This window comes from Salvelinus fontinalis, chromosome 38 (genome assembly GCF_029448725.1).
Source record: "Salvelinus fontinalis isolate EN_2023a chromosome 38, ASM2944872v1, whole genome shotgun sequence".
Taxonomy (NCBI): Eukaryota; Metazoa; Chordata; class Actinopteri; order Salmoniformes; family Salmonidae; genus Salvelinus; species Salvelinus fontinalis.
Genome location: NC_074702.1, coordinates 15,842,170 through 15,854,896, shown reverse-complemented (window position 1 = coordinate 15,854,896; position 12,727 = coordinate 15,842,170).

The window sequence follows — 12,727 nt, the reverse complement described above, 5'->3', positions numbered from 1 at the left end:
TATATCCACATCATTTTCCTCCTCATGATGCCATCTATTCTGTGAAGTACATCAGTCCCCCCTGCAGCAAAGCACCCACACAACATGATGCTGCCCCCCACGTGCTTCTCGGTTGGGATGGTGTTCTTCGGCTTGCAAGCCTCCCCCTTTTTCCTCCAAACATAACGATGGTCATTATGGCCAAACAGTTCTATTTTTGTTTCGTCAGACAAGAGGACATTTCTCCAAAAGTTCGATCTTTGTCCCCTTGTGGAGTTGCAAACCGTAGTCTGCCTTTTTAATGGCGGTTTTGGAGCAGTGGCTTCTTCCTTGCTGAGTGGCCTTTCAGGTTTTACATTTTTTTTAATTTTATTTCACCTTTATTTAACCAGGTAGGCTAGTTGAGAACAAGTTCTCATTTTCAACTGCGACATGGCCAAGATAAAGCATAGCAGATTGACACATACAACAAAACAGAGTTATACATGGAATAAACAAACATACAGTCAATAATACAGTAGAAAAAAAAGAAAAAAAGTCTATATACAGTGTGTGCAAATGAGGTAAGATAAGGGAGGTAAGGCAATAAATAGGCCATGGTGGCGAAATAATTACAATTAAGCAATTAAACACTGGAATGGTAGATGTGCAGAAGATGACTGTGCAAGTAGAGATACTGGGGTGCAAAGGAGCAAGATAAATAAATAAATACAGTATGGGGAAGGGGTAGTTGGATGGGCTGTTTACAGATGGGCTATGTACAGGTGCAGTGATCTGTGAGCTGCTCTGACAGCAGGTGCTTAAAGCTAGTGAGGGAGATATGAGTCTCCAGCTTCAGTGATTTTTGCAGTTCGTTTCAGTCATTGGCAGCAGAGACCTGGAAGGAAAGGCGGCCAAAGTAGGAATTGGCTTTGGGGTGACCAGTGAGATATACCTGCTGGAGCGTGTGCTATGGTTGGGTGCTGCTATGGTGACCAGTAAGCTGAGATAAGGTGGGGCTTTACCTATCAGAGACTTGTAGATGACCTGGAGCCAGTGGGTTTGGCGACGGGTATGGAGCGAGGGCCAGCCAACGAGAGCATACAGGTCACAATGGTGGGTAGTATATGGGGCTTTGGCAACAAAACGGATGGCACTGTGATAGACTGCATCCAATTTGTTGAGTAGAGTGTTGAAGGCTATTTTATAAATGACATCGCCGAAGTCGAGGATCGATAGGATGGTCAGTTCTACGAGGGTATGTTTGTCAGCATGAGTGAAGGATGCTTTGTTGCCGATTCTAGATTTCATTTTGGATTGGAGATGCTTAATGTGAGTCTGGAAGGAGAGTTTACAGTCTAACCAGACACCTAGGTATTTGTAGTTGTCCACATATTCTAAGTCAGAACCGTCCAGAGTAGTGATGCTAGACGGGCAAGCAGGTGCGGGCAGTGATCGGTTGAAGAGCATGCATTTAGTTTACTTGCATTTAAGAGCAGTTGGAGGCCAAGGAAGGAGAGTTGTATGACATTGAAGCTCGTCTGGAGGTTAGTTAACACAGTGTCCAAAGGAGAGCCGGAAGTATACAGAATGGTGTCGTCTGCGTAGAGGTGGATCAGAGAATCACCAGCAGGTGATGTCGATATAGTACTCATTTTACTGTGGATATAGATACTTTTGTACCTGTTTCCTCCAGCATCTTCACAAGGTCCTTTGCTGTTGTTCTGGGATTGATTTGCACTTTTCACACCAAAGTTGTTCCATCTCTAGGAGACAGAATGCATCTCCTTCCTGAGCGGTACGATGGCTGCGTGGTTCAATGGTGTTTATACTTGCGTACTATTGTTTGTACAGACAAATGTGGTACCTTCAGGCATTTTGAAATTGTTCCCAAGGATGAACCAGACTTGTGGAGGTCTAGAATGTTTTTTCTGAGGTCTTGGCTGATTTCTTTTGATTTTCCCATGATGTCAAGCAAAGAGGCACTGAATTAGACGGTAGGCCTTGAAATACATCCACAGGTACACCTCCAATTGACTCAAATTATGTCAATTAGCCTATCAGAAGCTTCTAAAGCCATGACATCATTTTATGGAATTTTCCAAGCTGTTTAAAGGCACAGTCAACTTAGTGTTGTAAACTTCTGACCCACTGGAATTGTGATACTGTGAGTCAGCCCAAAACATTTCTTGGGGGGGCTACAAGGGAGTGTGGCGAAGTCAGGTAGGAGACCTGCGCCAACTCCCCGAGCTTACCGTGGAGAGCGAAAGTACGGGCAGACACCGTGTTATGCAGGAAAGCGCATGTACGTGTGCTTACGGGCTAGATTGAGCATTGAGCTCAAGGCGTCTGGTCTCCAGTGCGTCTCCTCAGGCCGGCATACATGGCACCAGCCTTACGCATGGTGTCCCCGGTTCGCCAACACAGCCCAGTGCGGGTTATTCCACCTCCCCGCACTGGTCGGGCTACGGGGAGCATTCAACCAGGTAAGGTTGGGCAGGCTCGGTGCTCAAGGGAGCCAGTACGCCTGCACGGTCCGGTATATCCGGCGCCACCTCCCCGCCCCAGTCCAGTACCACCAGTGCCAACACCACGCACCAGGCTTCCTGTGCGTCTCCAGAGCCCTGTTCCTCCTCCACGCACTAGCCCTGTGGTGCGTGTCTCCAGCCCGGTACCACCAGTTCCTGCACCACGCACCAAGCCTCGTGTGCGTCTCCAGAGCCTTGTGCGCCCTGTTGCTGTTCCCTGCACTAGCCTTGAGGTGCGTGTCTTTAGCCCGGTACCACCAGTTCTGGCACCACGCACCAGGCCTACTGTGCGCCTCAGCCGGCCAGAGTCTGCAGTCTGAGCAGTGCCGCCTGCACTGCCCGTCTGCCCAGAGCCGCCTGCACTGCCCGTTTGCCCAGAGCCGTCTGCGCTATACGTCTGCCCAGCGCCGTCTCAACTGCCCGTCTGTTCTGAGCTTTCAAAGCCGCCCGTCTGTCCTGAGCCTTCAAAGCCGCCCGTCTGTCCTGAGCCTTCAGAGCCGTCCGTCAGTCAGGAGCCGCTAGAGCCGTCCGCCAGACAGGAGCCGCTAGAGCCGCCCGCCAGACAGAAGCAGCCAGAGCCGCCCCGCCAGACAGGAGCAGCCAGAGCCACCCGCCAGACAGGAGCAGCCAGAGCCGCCCGCCAGCCATGACCTGCTAGAGCCGTCCGCCAGACAGGAGCCGCTAGAGCCGCCCGCCAGACAGGAGCAGCCAGATCCGCCCACCAGACAGGAGCAGCCAGAGCCGCCTGCCAGCCATGACCTGCCACAGCCGCCAGCCAGCCATGACTTGCCAGAGCCGTCAGCCAGCCATGACTTGCCAGTGCCGTCAGCCAGCCATGACCTGCCAGTGCCGTCAGCCAGCCATGACCTGCCAGTGCCGTCAGCCAGCCATGACCCGCCAGTGCCGTCAGCCAGCCATGTCCTGCCAGAGCCCTCAGTCCGGAGCTGCCCCTCAGTCCGGAGCTGCCCCTCAGTCCGGAGCTGTCCCTCAGTCCGGAGCTGCCCCTCAGTCCGGAGCTGCCCCTCAGTCCGGTGCTGCCCCTCAGTCCGGTGCTGCCCCTCAGTCCGGTGCTGCCCCTCAGTCCGGTGTTGCCCCTTAGGCCGGTGCTGCCCCTTAATCTAGTGGGGTTAATATGGTGGGTAGCCATTAGGAGGAGGCCACGGAAGCGGGGATTAACTATGGTGGGGTGGGGACCACGTCCAGAGCCAGAGCCGCCACCGTGGACAGATGCCCACCCAAACCCTCCCCTATAGGTTCAGGTTTTGTGGCTGGAGTCCGCACCTTGGGGGGGGGGGGGGGGTGTTTCGTTTCATGTTCATCTTCTCTCAATAAAAAGGAAGATGTATTCGTATCACGCTGCGCCTTGGTCCACTCTTTCACCAGAAGACGATCGTGACACTGTCATGTGCCTTTTACTGAGGAATGGTTTCCGTCTGGCCACTCTACCATAAAGGCCTTATTGGTGGAGTGCTGCAGAGATGGTTGTCCTTCTGGAAGGTTTTCCCATCTCCCCAGAGGAAATAGAGCTCTGTCAGAGTGACCATCGGGTTCTTGGTCACCTCACTGACCAAGGCCATTCTGAAGGCCACTGTGTACTTGGGGACCTTCCATGCTGCAGAAATGTTTTGGAACGCTTCCCCAGATCTGTGCCTCAACACAATCCTGTTTCGGAGCCCTACGGACAATTCCTTCGACCTCATGGCTGACATGCACTGTCAACTGTAGGACCTTATATAGACAGGTGTGTGCCTTTTCAAATCATTTCCAATCAATTGAATTTACCACAGGTGGACTCCAATCAAGTTGTGGAAACATCAAGGATGATCAATGGAAACAGGATGCACCTGAGTTCAACTTCGAGCCTCATAGCAAAGGGTCTGAATACTTATGTAAATACATCTGCATACATAAAAAATAAAAATCTTTCACTTTGTCATTATGGGGTATTGTGTGTAGAATGCCAATATTATTTTTAAAATCAATTTTAGAACAAGGCTGTAACGTAACAAAATGTGGAAAAAGTCAAGGGGTCTGAATACTTTCCATTGCACTATGATCATATGAGGACTTCAGTCTGGTGAGTTTGACATCAGGACTGTTACACATAATGTAACAAGCAGACATGCTAGGATCTACTAACTAGACTATTCTGCATCTTATTACTCTAAACTATCAAGTTTGTTTAGGGTCAGTTTGATCTATATTGGTCCCACTTCATAAATTATATGTGAAGCATCTATGAAGGCCTTCATCGTTTCATGTGAGACCCCTTTATCATTTGAATGATAAGTGTTTATGCCATGGAAACATCCTATTTCCAGTGATGTCAAACAAGACCTTGAAGCCTTTCAAGAAAATCAATGATGATCTGCCGATGCTTTTCTATGCTAAAAAGCTCATTTTAGGGAGAATATTGTCAGTATTGAGTAAGTACAGAATGTTCAGATATATCCACGAGAAAGAGAGAGCCTCGTGTCACACAAAAAGGCTCGCTTCTCAGACAGGAAATTATATTCTGCAGGAAATGATAGACTCTTGGAAGAAGCGAGATGAAAGGGTGGCTCAACCGAGACGCTCTCCGTTCTGCTCCGTATTACAACCCAACATCTTTATAAGCAATACAGGATCAGCTGGATAGCCCATCCTGTATATGTGTTGCCTTCAGAAAGGATTCATAACCCTTGACTATTCCACATTTGTTGTTTTACAGCCTGTATTCAAAAAACATTTCTCACCCATGTACACACAATACCCCATAATGACAAAGTGAAAACATGTTTTTTGAAATGTTGTCAAATGTATTGAATCTTAAATACACAAATATTTAATTTACATAAGTATTCACTCCCCTGAGTCAATACATGTTACAATCACCTTTGGCAGCGATTACAGCTGTAAGTCTTTCTGGGTGAGTCTCTTAGAGCTTCGCACACCTGGATTGCACAATATTTGCACATTATTAGTAAAAAAAATATTCAAGCTCTGTTAAGTTGGTTGTTGATCATTGCTAAGTCTTGCCATAGAGTTTCACTCCGATTTAAGTCAAAACTGTAACTAGGCCACTCAGGAACAACAGTGTGTTTGGCCTTCTATTTTAGGTTATTGTCTGCTGAAAGGTGAATTTGTCTCCCAGTGTCTCTTGGAAAGCAAACTGAACCAGGTTTTCCTCTAGGACTTTGCCTCCGCTTAGCTCTATTCCGTTTATTTTTCATCCCCCCCAAAAACTTCCTAGTCCTGGCCAATGACAATCATCCCCATAACATGATGCAGCCACCACCATGCTTGGAAATATGAAGAGTGGTACTCAGTGATGTGTTATGTTGGATTTTCCCCAAACATAATGCTTTGTATTCAGGACAGAAAGTTAATTTCTTTTTGCAGTTTTACTTTAGTGGCTTATTGCAAACAGGATGTATGTTTTGGATTATTTGTATTCTGTACAGGCTTCCTTCTTTTCGCTCTTTAACGTAGGTTAGTATTCTGGAGTAACTACAATGTTGTTGATCAATCCTCAGTTTTCTCCTATCACAGCTATTAAACTATCCAACTCTCTGACAACTAGAAAGGACGCCTGTATCTTTGTAGTGACTGGGTGTACTGATACACCCTCCAAAGTGTCATTAATAACTTCACCATGCTCAACGGGATATTCAATGTCTGTGATGTTGTACAGAGAAGAGGTAATCATTCAAAAGGTAATCAATCATGTTAAACACTATTATTGCACACAGAGTGAGTCCATGCAACTCATTATGTGACTTGTTAAGCACATTTTTACTCCTGAACATATTTAGGCTTGCCATAACAAAGGGGTTGAATACTTAATAACTCAAAACATTTCAACTTTTCATTTTTAATAAATGTGTAAACAGTTATAAAAACATAATTCCACTTTGACATTATGGGGTATTGTGTGTAGGCCAGTGACACAACATCTCAATATAATACATTTTTAATTCAGGTTGTAACACAACAAAATGTGGAAAAAGTCAAGGGGTCTGAATACTTTCCGAAGGCACTGTACATATTATTTTTTCATAACTAGAGTGGCTAGTGATTACTGTGATGTTTCAGTCCCTGCTTGACTCCACTAGAGAGGGCTGGTAATCAAATGTCCTGATGTATTTATGGAGAGAGAGAGACCCTGTTAAGTCGACTCACAATGGCCAGATAGAGACGGCAGTGTGACGAGAGGGGAATTCATTCAGAATAGAACTACCCTGGCTCTGCTTCTTAGTAATTAAGAACAAGCGAACGATGCGTCGTTGCATTCCTCTGGTCCGGTCGGTCGGAGGCCCAGTGAGTCACTCACACACATATGCATGCATACGCACACACACACACACACAGACAGACAGACAGACAGACAGACAGACAGACAGAGACACACACACACACACACACACACACACACACACACACACACACACACACACACACACACACACACACACACACACACACACACACACACACACACACACACACACACACACACACACACACACACACACACCCTCCATTCACCACGACTCCTCTCAGCTTATTAGCGTGAAAGCTTTACTGGCATTGTGCTACTGTCAGGAGCGACCAGCCACAGAAGCCTCCATTTGTAGCATTAGTAGAAGCAGCATTACCTCCCTACTGTTCTCTGGTGAGTGTAGGTAGATGTCATTAGTGTGACGAGTTGTACTTTATGGTGTTAAACCACTTTGCTTTTTATACAGAAGCACTTACAGTATATTCCAAGTCTGTTGGCCTCTGTAAAAGGCAGACTTAAAAATATATGATTATATGAACTTTGCAATACATCTCTGATTGAAAATAACACAGTAATGGCAACCTTATCTATAAAAGTTAAATATAGCTGCTCTGAGACATTCTTTTGTCTGGTTGCACAGATAGGTCCAGAGGCCACCAATTACATTTATTTTCCTGCACTTTCCTCCGTGATGGAGGAATGTTACTTTTTCTTGATGATTACAGATAGTTTTTTGTGGGGGAAATATTTCCATTGCTCTGCGGCCATCACGTCTCAAATGAGCGGGCAACTGATGCCTCGGCTATTATGACTGTACAGCTAAGCACTATTGTTGATTTATTTTTAATGAGTTTTTCAATTATATTACCCATTAGAAGTTGTTCAAGAGGACCACTGGTGCAATAGGCCTGGTTTCATGCTGAAACTGGAATGTGGATCAGGCGGCTGTCCTGATCCTGCTGCTGTATGTATTTTAATTTGTATTTTTTTTAATTTAACCTTTATTTAACTAGGCAAGTCAGTTAAGAACAAATTCTTATTTACAATGACGGCCTACCCCGGCCAAACATGGACGACGCTGGGGAAATTGTGTGCCGCCCCATGGGACTCCCAATCACGGCCAGTTGTGATAAAGCCTGGATTCAAACCAGGGACTGTAGTGACACCTCTTGCACTAAGATGCAGTGCCTTAGACCGTATGTGGGTATGGCTCTTGGATAATTAAAATAATGTATGTCTGATCCATATCTTACAAAACATTTGACTGAGCACTGCGGGAACCCCATTCTATTAAGAGACCTTGGTCTGTATTTTGTTTGCTGTGCCATTTCATCATACGTAAAGCTTAGTAAAGAGCACTCGTACTAGCAAGAGTAGTGTATGTTTTATTTAAAACATGCTTTTCTTTGATGTCCAATAGAGGAGTATACGATACAAAGTAGAGAAACAAACAACTAGCTGTGTGTTTACTTATTTGTGTGTTCCTTCCGTGGGTTTCCGTATGTGTGTGTTCTTTCATTCCATGTGTGTGTGTATGTTCCGTGTGTTTGTTGCGTGTGTGTTGTTTCTGAGCGTGTTCCAAATGTGTGTGTGTGTGTGTGTGTGTTCCATGTATGTGTTTTTGTATTTGTGCATTTCGTGTGTGTTCCTTATTCATGTGTGTTCCGTTCTGCGTGTGTGTTCCGTTCTGCGTGTGTGTTTATCCTGGAGGGGAACAGTAATCACAGTCGGGGCCAGACACAGATCAGTGTGGATGGGCTCCGTTCAGCCGCTGCCACGGAGCATTCTGGGTAAGACCAGGAGAATGACAGGCTGTAAATGAGAGTGAGTCAGCGGATGTCAGCGGAGTGTGTATGTGTTTAAAACAGGGTCTTTCTCCATCATTTAGGCAGTCAGGGAGAATGTGCATTAACCTGGACCACAGCAGGACAGGTGTGGATCAGGTAATGCTGATCACTACCAACACCTGACGGGAGCCATTTTGTTTGTGAGACAGGTGTGTGCTTGAGAGGTGTCAGTTTCAAGATGCTGTGTTAGATGCATGTAGAAAGACCCCATGAGTTTATTCATGAATGTTTGACTAAGTAAGAAGAGAAAACTTCCTAATGCAGATGTATAAAACATTACATTTATACAGTATTATATTATGTGAGACGAGGATATTCTGACTATTGTGTAGGATATATCTAATATTTGAGTACATAAAGTCCATATTAGTCTCTCTCGTGCTCTCTCTGTCACTCTTTCTGTCACTCTTTCTGTCACTCTCTCTGTCACTCTCTCTCTGTCTCTCTCTCTCTCTCTCTCTCTCTCTCTCTCTCTCTCTCTCTCTCTCTCTCTCTCTCTCTCTCTCTCTCTCTCTCTCTCTCTCTCTCTCTCTCTCTCTCTCTCTGTCTCTCTCTCTCTCTCTGTCACTCTCTCTCTCGCTCTCTGTCACTCTCTATCTCTCTGTCGCTCTCTCGCTCTAGCTCTGTTACTCTCTCTCTCACTCTGTCTCTCTCTCTGTCACTCTCTCTCTCTCTGTCTCTCTCTCTGTTTCTCAGCGAGTGGTAGTAGTGAGTTATTATTGAGTTATTATAGATATTTTTATTCTCTATTCATTATTTTCTTTTTCTTAACATCCATTGTTGATAGGTGTTGTCAGCAGGATTCTAATCAGGAAGACAGAAGCCTTATCTCATTGACTCTACTTGAACACACACACACACACACACACACACACACACACACACACACACACACACACACACACACACACACACACACACACACACACACACACACACACACACACACGATCCCACTTGATGAGGAGAACGCACGCACGCACACACACATATTCACACACACGCTGGGCCTAATTGCACGGTAGAGAGACACAGAGGGGTGATTTCCATGTAATCGAATCCAGGCCTCTCCTGCAGATTGCATTTAATTAGCCCTCTCATCTGGAGTGAACACAGCTAGGGTCCCTGCATAGCACCTATAAACTCTGCCACCTGAAAAAAGGAAACAGGACAAACAGTGAGGGGACAACTCACACCAAATAATCAAATACATGGATTCTACTCTATTTAAATACAACACAAAATAGCCCTTTCTACGCACCCATCCTCCTAACAACAACATGTTCCACCTCACAACACAAGTGGTTTCCTCTTCTTAGCAGTTTTAGCAGAGTCTTATACAGGAGGATTTAGAGCGATCTGAAACAGGGAAAACAAGTCTTAGGCCATATAGCTGCTTTCTGTCAGTCTGGTGGTGTGATCGTGGGCTGTAGTGATAAGCCTTTGGCTATTGCAGAACAGGGCTGGGATGTGTGTGTGAGCCTGCAACCACCAATGTTATCTACAACCCAGGAATAATAGCCTGGCGGCACCATTAGCCTGTAACTACATGGATAAGGGTGTCGATGTGTGTGTGTGTGTGTGTGTGTGTGTGTTTGTGTGTGTGTGTGTGTGTGTGTGTGTGTGTGTGTGTGTGTGTGTGTGTGTGTGTGTGTGTGTGTGTGTGTGTGTGTGTGTGTGTGTGTGTGTGTGTGTGTGTGTGTGTTTTGCTGGCCAAGCGAAGATAGCAAGAGAGTCTATGTATGTATGTCAACGTGAGTGTGTATCTGCACGAATGTCTTCAGCTGTTGTAATTGCCCTCAAAGGTCCTGGTAATCTCTCGACCAAACAGAGCAGTTTGAAGCTGAAGTCAGTAGTAATCGCTGTGCCTGTCTAACCCAGCAAAGGGGAAGCTGTAAAAACAGATGTCCTCATGAATTAGTGAAAGCTGTTATGAAAAATTAACTGATAACCAAAGAGACAATGCCAGGGGGTTTATGTTAATTTAATTATTTATTTGATATACCACACTGTTTGATTATATATATATTATCTTCAGCTGAGTCTGTGTTGAGTTTGGAGAATGTGTTCCTCTCCAATGAGCTTTAGGGAGGCAGCATAGACAGGCTTGTAATGCTTGTAATGGGGGGAGAGAGAGATGAGCAAAATATAGGTAAAGAGGGAGAGGGCGGAAGAGGGCACAAATGGTGAAGAGGGTGAAGAGGGAGATTTCGAGGTCATGAAAAAATGAAGCATCCCCTCTCTCCTCTCCTCCAGCTCTTCCATTCCCTCTCTCCTCTCCTCCAGCTCTTCCATTCCCTCTCTCCTCTCCTCCAGCTCTTCCATTCCCTCTCTCCTCTCCTCCAGCTCTTCCATTCCCTCTCTCCTCTCCTCCAGCTCTTCCATTCCCTCTCTCCTCTCCTCCAGCTCTTCCATCCCCTCTCTCCTCTCCTCCAGCTCTTCCATTCTCTCTCTCCTCTCCTCCAGCTCTTCCATTCCCTCTCTCCTCTCCTCCAGCTGTTCCATTCCCTCTCTCCTCCAGCTCTTCCATTCCCTCTCTCCTCCAGTTCTTCCACTCCCTCTCTCCTCTCCTCCAGCTGTTCCATTCCCTCCCTCCTCTCCTCCAGCTCTTCCATTCCCTCTCTCCTCTCCTCCAGCTCTTCCATCCCCTCTCTCCTCTCCTCCAGCTCTTCCATTCTCTCTCTCCTCTCCTCCAGCTCTTCCATTCCCTCTCTCCTCTCCTCCAGCTGTTCCATTCCCTCTCTCCTCCAGCTCTTCCATTCCCTCTCTCCTCCAGTTCTTCCACTCCCTCTCTCCTCTCCTCCAGCTGTTCCATTCCCTCCCTCCTCTCCTCCAGCTCTTCCATTCCCTCTCTCCTCTCCTCCAGCTCTTCCATTCCCTCTCTCCTCTCCTCCAGCTCTTCCATTCCCTCTCTCCTCCAGCTCTTCCATTCCCTCTCTCCTCTCCTCCAGCTCTTCCATTCCCTCTCTCCTCCAGCTCTTCCATTCCCTCTCTCCTCCAGCTCTTCCATTCCCTCTCTCCTCTCCTCCAGCTCTTCCATTCTCTCTCTCCTCTCCTCCAGCTCTTCCATTCCCTCTCTCCTCCAACTCTTCTACTCCCTCTCTCCTCTCCTCCAGCTCTTCTAATCACTCTCTCCTATAGCTTTTCCGCTGGCCTCAGTGAGGATGGAGCACTCTGAGAGTCCATAGGCGGCCAGTGTTAACTCCTGTCATTTGATCCTCATTAAAACCTAATGTCAGTCTATTTTATAATGAGGCTTAATTTGAACCTAATGTTTTCTGATTGCCTAATGTACAATGTGAGGCTAATATCTATGGATGGACGCTAATGATGGGTACTATAGGTTTCTAACAAGACTGCGGCTCACGCTGGATCATTGGAGGCATTCTGATGTGTATATGGGACCAGCGAAGGTCTACCAGAGTCATTTGTAGGGGTTGTAATACTTAGAGAACCTGTTCACTGGACTTTGAACCAGGACTGGTAGGGTGGTTACGTGAGAAGAAAGGTTGGCTTGGCTGTGAATGAGAGAGGAGATGAGAGGAGAGAGGAAGGTGAGTCAGTGTGCTTGTAACACACACGCACATGCGCACACACACACACACACAGCCAAGGGCTTTGAGGTAGGTCAGCTGTTGGACCCTGTCAGCCTAAATCAGTGCCAGCTTCTCTCTGAGTCCCTGTGACACTGCTGCACATACATTCCCTGTTCTGAAAAACACAAATAAATCATCATCTGTGCCCAACCACAGGAGAGGAGGGAGGGAGACAAAACTCCAGATTTCAGATGAAGAGTCTCACTCTAAATCTACTTTTTTAAACACCAAGCTAAAACAGAAGAGAATCAGGGAGCGGAACAATGCCCAGTGGTTTGTTGTCTGTGTGTGGAAGGCCAGATGCTGTTCTTTGGAGGAGTGTTTCAGTGAGTTCGGTCCACTGTGCAGCTGGCCTCCTCTCTCTGAGTGGAGATGTGGAGGATGGAGGGAGTGTAGGGGTTGGAGAACAAACCTCTGCATAGAGGGGAACAACTCCTACACCTACTGGGATCTGGGCCTCTGTACCTTGGTAACATTTAGATTGAAAAGCCTGTCCAAAGTACTTATGGCAGATCAGGTCAAATGTTAATGACTTTT